The sequence below is a fragment of the Capra hircus genome, chromosome 9, assembly GCF_001704415.2.
Source record: "Capra hircus breed San Clemente chromosome 9, ASM170441v1, whole genome shotgun sequence".
Lineage (NCBI taxonomy): Eukaryota > Metazoa > Chordata > Mammalia > Artiodactyla > Bovidae > Capra > Capra hircus.
Genome location: NC_030816.1, coordinates 22,495,595 through 22,501,720, shown reverse-complemented (window position 1 = coordinate 22,501,720; position 6,126 = coordinate 22,495,595). Strand labels below are relative to the sequence as shown.

The window sequence follows — 6,126 nt, the reverse complement described above, 5'->3', positions numbered from 1 at the left end:
ACAGTCTGTTAAAAGGAGTAAATTTTGGGGTGGCTGAGAAGTAAGGAAGGGAAGAAGGGAGGGTGCATAGGAAGCTGCTTCTGGACATCTTGAATTGTCCAGGTCCCTCAAATGAAGCACTCCTATCTCTGACAAATCTGATCCTTTTCCAGTGCTCTCCTGTCAATGAATAACAAACACCATTATTCAGAAACTTTGAAAACCAAAATCTCTCCTTTGGTTCCCAAATTTAATCCATCACTAAATCCAGTCTGTTTTACCTGCTAAAATCATACAATTCTGTCCACTTCTTGCATCTCCCATCTATTATAACCTCTTTCTTAGAAGACTGTAATAGCTTAAATTTTTTTTTTTTTAATTTGGCTGAGCCGTGTCTTATTGCAGCACACGGGATCTTTCATCTCTGATACTGCATGTGGAATCTTTAGTTGTGGCATATTGGATATAGTTCCCAGACCAGGGATTTAACATGAGCCCTCTACAGTGGGAGCTTGAAGTCCTCGCCACAGTACCACCAGGGAAGTTCCTGTATAGCTTTTGATACTGCCTATGTGCGTGCACCATCAGTCTCTTCAGTCATGTCTCTCTTTGTGACCCTATGGACTGTAGCCTGCCAGGCTCCTCGGTCCATGGGATTCTCCAGGCAAGAATACTGGAGTGGGTAGCTCTTTTATTTATTTATTTTTTTAAGTCATCCTGACCCTTTTATTGTTGAAATTAAAAAAAAAATAAAAGATATTAAATACAATGGTGAATATATAGGACACAACAGAATCATAAAATTTAATGTTGAGTTAATGAATCTCCAAATTGGCTTTGAACCCAAAACTGCTTAAAAAATGGGTATGCTTACTGTTAACGGCAACTGGCTTATAAGTGAGAGAATGGTCAAAGCTGTTTCAGTTGAACTTCCAGGGAAATTCTCTTCTCAAGAACATCCTTTAACTGTTGCTACAATTCACTATTCAATCTGGCCAAAACTGTGTTGGTTTCCTTATTGCATCTAATTGACACCTGAATAGCTTTCTTATCTTTCCCAACAGACCAAGGAATAGAAGGCTGTGATGCAAGAACAGCAGCTAGGACACCTGTGTTCTGTGCATGTTCATCCGCTTCTGGCCTTAATTCATCTTCCGATTTTAATCTCCTTCGAACAGGTTTAGGTGGTGGAGCAACAGGTGTGGTGCCTTTGCTCACATTGGCGGGAGCACTAGCAACTGTCTTTTCTTCAATTTTACCATCTGTTTTGGCAAATCAAAGAGAACTTGTGGGATCAGAAGCTTTTGCAAACAGCAAGACTTCCGGATGCTTCTCGGCTTCATCATCTGTTCTTCATTTGCGGCAAATACTTCCAACTGGCTGAAATCTGCAAAATTTGGTTGTTCTGGTATCTGCTGAGGTGAGGTACGAATGTGAGTTATTAGGCCATTGGCATCCCCTGGGTGATGCACAACAGGACAAGGAGCCTGTGAGGGCTGTGGTCTTGAAGGCACTGCAGGAGTTTGGGCAACAGCTCCAGCCTGTGGCTTTCTTGTTGAGATGGAAAAGGCCTGATTCATACCGTTATGCCCAAGTCGCGAAATCTCCCAATGACCACCAGGGAGCCGGTATCGGACGCAAAGGCAAGACAGTTTTTATTACCTAGCTCGAGCTGGGACTCCCACCGTTACTGACGCAGCAGCTAAGGAGAGGAGCCCCGAGTTTTGGGTTACACTGCTTATATAGGGAATATTCAGGTGAAAGGGTAACAAAGGGGGTGTTCAGGCTGAAGGACTACTGATTGGTTACCCTCTTCTATAGGGTTGTGTGTGGATTTCTGATTTTTTTTTTATTTCCACAGTAAATCATTACTTCCAAGGTAAATCACAATGGTAACTCATTACTTCCAAGGTAAATCACAAATTCTTGAACTTAAAGTCAGGAGGTTTAACCTAAGGGCTGATTGGCTCGCGCACTAGGGCAAGTTTAGGCAATATCCAAAGTCTAAGTCTGTTTGCCGGGTACCTTTGCAAAATGGAGCTCTTTTACAAGATGGAGTAGCTTAGGCTCTTCAATACCTAAAGATGATGATATAAAATGAGAAGGCTGAGGCGTTGAAGGTGGACGTGCTGGTGCAGTGTTTTCAGGAGAGGTTCCTGAATGAGACCTTGGATGAGTTACATTGTTTCCAATCTGTTCTGGACTGGAAGTAAGAGAGTCTGAAGTACTGTAAACATCTGCTACAGAATTTCCAGAAGCAAATTTCAGTGATGAATTTATCTTATTTTCTTCTGAAAGGTCAGATGTTTTCACAAGCAATGGGCTTAGTGGGATTAGTATGATCACTGCCAGTTCTTCTAAGTTTCATTTCCTGCATTTGGATTTTGCTTGGAGTCATACGAATGGGAACTGGATGAACAATAGCAGTATCAGGACCAGCTGGTGCAATGTTAGAATCAAATTGGGTCAGAGTTTGTGAGCTTGAAGAGCATTCACTAAATGTCTCCCACTGCTCACTGCTCTGATTCAGCTGGGGCCAAGTCTGCTTTAGTGACAGCATTGACAGAGATTTGCTTGGAGGAGCCTCTGAAGGAGAGCCTGAATAACCTACCTCACCTGGCTGATCCCCAACATCTGCTGAATCTTCCAAATCAATCAGTTTGGGCATTAAGCTTTCAGGGAGTTTTTCTCATAAATCATAGCCATTGTTCCTAGCAGCTACCAGATGAAATGCAGCACAAAACTCAACCAGTGTCAAGGCTCCATCTTTATCAAAATCTGAGAGTTCCCCAATATGAGAAAGTTCAAGAATAGGAAGTTTCAGTTTTGTAAAAAAACTCTTTAGCTGTAGATCCTGCAGCTAAACAGGAATAAAGCTGTTTAGATGAGGCTGAATGGTTTTAAATTTATTTACATAGTACTGTCTGTGTTCATCTGTTATTTCCCAAGGATCGTCATAACTGCTGGATTGCCTACGAATTTCATTGGCAGTTGTAGCTGAGGCTACAGTTCGAACTGTTGTCTGGTCCTAGGCAGAAGCAGGATGCATGGTTAAAAAAGTACTGGTTGGTGGAATATCTGCAAAACTGGCCCAGTTTCCTTGAGGTGGAGGTGAAGAATGTCCTAGCCACATTGCATCACCAGCAGAAGAGCCTGATTGTGCTTCACCGAAGGGAGCACAGAATGGCCCAGGTTCTGCAAGGGGCCTCTCACTGTGTCCTCCACCGGCATGACAGTTTTCTTCCTCCATGTGTGTGGAGAAGTTGGTGGAGACTGCTGTGGTGAAACTACTGGGAACGCAGGTTCCTGCTGATCTGCAGATGTCTGAGGCTGGACAGTATCATGGCTTGTGGACCCCTTTTTCACTTGTCCCCTGCCAGGTGGTTGGGGGGTTACACTAGAGTAAGACCCTTGATTTTCACAATCTGAAGAATATGAGGTTGCATGATGAGATTCCTGTTCATTCTTTGAAGCAACAAATCTTAGCAGAGGAAGGTTCTTTACCATATTTATACTTTTTTCTCCAAGGGCTCTTCCTGACCCAGGGATCAAACCCACATCTCCTGCAGCCCCTTCAATGCAGATGAATTCTTTACCTCTGAGCCACCAGGGAAGCCCTTTAAATTGTCTACTTAAATACAATTCGCTTTTCCCCAGCCAAACTTGCCTCCATTCTATAGCGATCAAGTTCTTTTCAAAATGTGCCTTCTGGTCACATCACTCCACTCTTCAACTTTAAAGAAAATCTGTCTGTGACTTCCCATTGCTCTTAAGGTAAAGCTAAATCTAACACAGTGCTATCCAGTAGAACTTTCTGCCATAATGGAAATGTTCCCTGAACTCTCCAATATGGTGTCTACTAGCTGCAAATGGGCAATTGAGCGCCTGAAATGTAGCAAGTTCAACTGAGGAACTCAATTCTTAATTCTCCTTAGTTTTAATTACTTTAAATCCAAATTTAAATAACCACATCAGCCAGTCGCATCCATGTGGAACTCAAAGACGGCCCCTGCGTTGTATACTCTCTGCCTATTCTCTAACCTTTTCCTATACCAAGCTCCCTACCTCTTGGTCTCTCTGACTCCTCTTTTAAGTTTCACACATTCGTTTTGCTTCCAGCTGACTCAAGAAAACTTTGCAAATATTATGCCTCTGTTGGGGGAACTCTTCCCATTTTTTTTTTCCTAGTTAAAACCTACTCATCTTTCAGAGGACTTCCCAGGCAGCTCGATGGTAAAGAATCCGCCTTCCAATGCAGGAAATGCAGGGGATGCAGTTTCGATCCCTGGAAAAGGAAATAGCACCCCACTCCAGTATTCTTGACTGGGAAATCTCATGGACAGAGGAGCCTGGTAGGCTATAGTCCATGGGGTCACAAAGAGTCAGACATGACTTAGTGATTAAACAACATCTTTCAGAAGATTCAAGAATGAAAATTGCTGAAAATCTTCCCTAGGGAAGTCTTCTCAGCACATGAGGAGGCCAATTTCAAATGTGCTTAACTCATCAACATTGTCCTTGCCATAGTTGCAGTCTGATATTTATCTTTGTTGTTGTTTCCATAAAACTAGACTGTTAGATCAATGAAGGCATGGACCATTGTCGCCCAGTAATTACTATTAGCATAGAGTAAGTACTCTATAAATATTAATTGCATCAAAGAGTGATTATTTTTTATTACTCTGTGGCTCCCAAAATTCAATTTGATTTGGGCTTTTCTGGTGCTATCTTTGACTAGTTTTTGCGTAAACTAAGCATACAAAATAACAACTAAAGAAAGTTTATCCAATTGCCAACCTCTTTCCAGACCTACAAAGGAATGGAATGCGAGAGCTTCCTTGGTATTTACTGATGCAGAAGTAATTGAACATCGGAGCTAAAAGCTTAAACAGTGACTACTAGTATCCAATTTACCCGTAACAGTCTAAATGACACTCAGGCTGACAAATTAGTGAAGAAAACTTTCATAACTTTCACCAACAATCTGAGCTGCACAAATCCCTCTGCTCTTTATATCTTAATTTAATCCTTTTTGAAGTCATTTGTTCCTGTAACTGGCATTTTAATCTCTGATGTGCTTCTGGTTGTCCTCGTTTCTCACTTGTTATCAGCATGCTCTTCTGCAGCTTAATGCTTTCAGAGAGCCTTTTGGAGTTTTACCTTACTTAAGATTCTTAAGTTCTCTTTCAAGGATCTTTGAGTTTTAATCTTTTTCTTCATAGTGACAGGCTCAATCCTAATTCCATGAATACATCTTGAACTTTTGAGGGGGAGAGGTTTATAGGGCAGTCTGTATTCATCTAGTCCGCCTCCCACCTTAAAGAAAAAGATGTTGTCTCTCTGAATTCTTTAAAGGGCATGTAATAGAGACTCGTGTACTCTGCAACTAAGTGATTGTCCATACAAGAAGATTCCATTATAATTCCATAAAGCAAGGGTCCTCAACCTCCAGGCCACAGACTTATACCTCTTGTCAGATCAGCAGCAGCATTAATGTACACAATAAATTTAATGCACTTGAGTCATCCTATGACCAACCTAGACAGCATATTAAAAAGCAGAGACATTACTTTGCCAACAAAGGTCCATCTAGTCAAAGCTATGGTTTTTCCAGGAGTCATGTATGGATGTGAGAGTTGGATTATAAAGAAAGATGAGCACTGATGAATTGATGCTTTTGAACTGTGGTGCTGGAGAAGGCTCTTTAGAGTCCCTTGGACTGCAAAGAGATCAAACCAGTTCATCCTAAAGGAAATCAGTCCTGAATATTCATTGGAAGGACTGATGCTGAAGCTGAAGCTCCAATATTTTGGCCACCTGATGCAAAGAACTGACTCACTGGAAAAGACCCTGATGCCAGGAAAGATTGGAGGCAGGAGGAGAAAGGGACAACAGAGGATGAGATGGCTGGATGGCATCACTGACTTGATGAACATGAGGTTGAGCAAGCTCCAGGAGTTGGTGATGGACAGGGAAGCCTGGCATGCTGCAGTCCATGGGATTGCAAGCGTCAGACATGACTGAGTGACTGAACTGACCTGAATCTTCCAGAAACCAACCCTTACCCTAATCCATGGAAAACCTGTCTTCCATGATATCAGTCCCTTGTGACAAAAATGTTGAGAACCGCTGCCATAACACACAAAA

General features: G+C 42.1%; 1 pseudogene; it reads right to left on the bottom strand.

Moving 5' to 3' along the window:
* Positions 871-3,492, bottom strand: LOC102176419 (annotated as a pseudogene).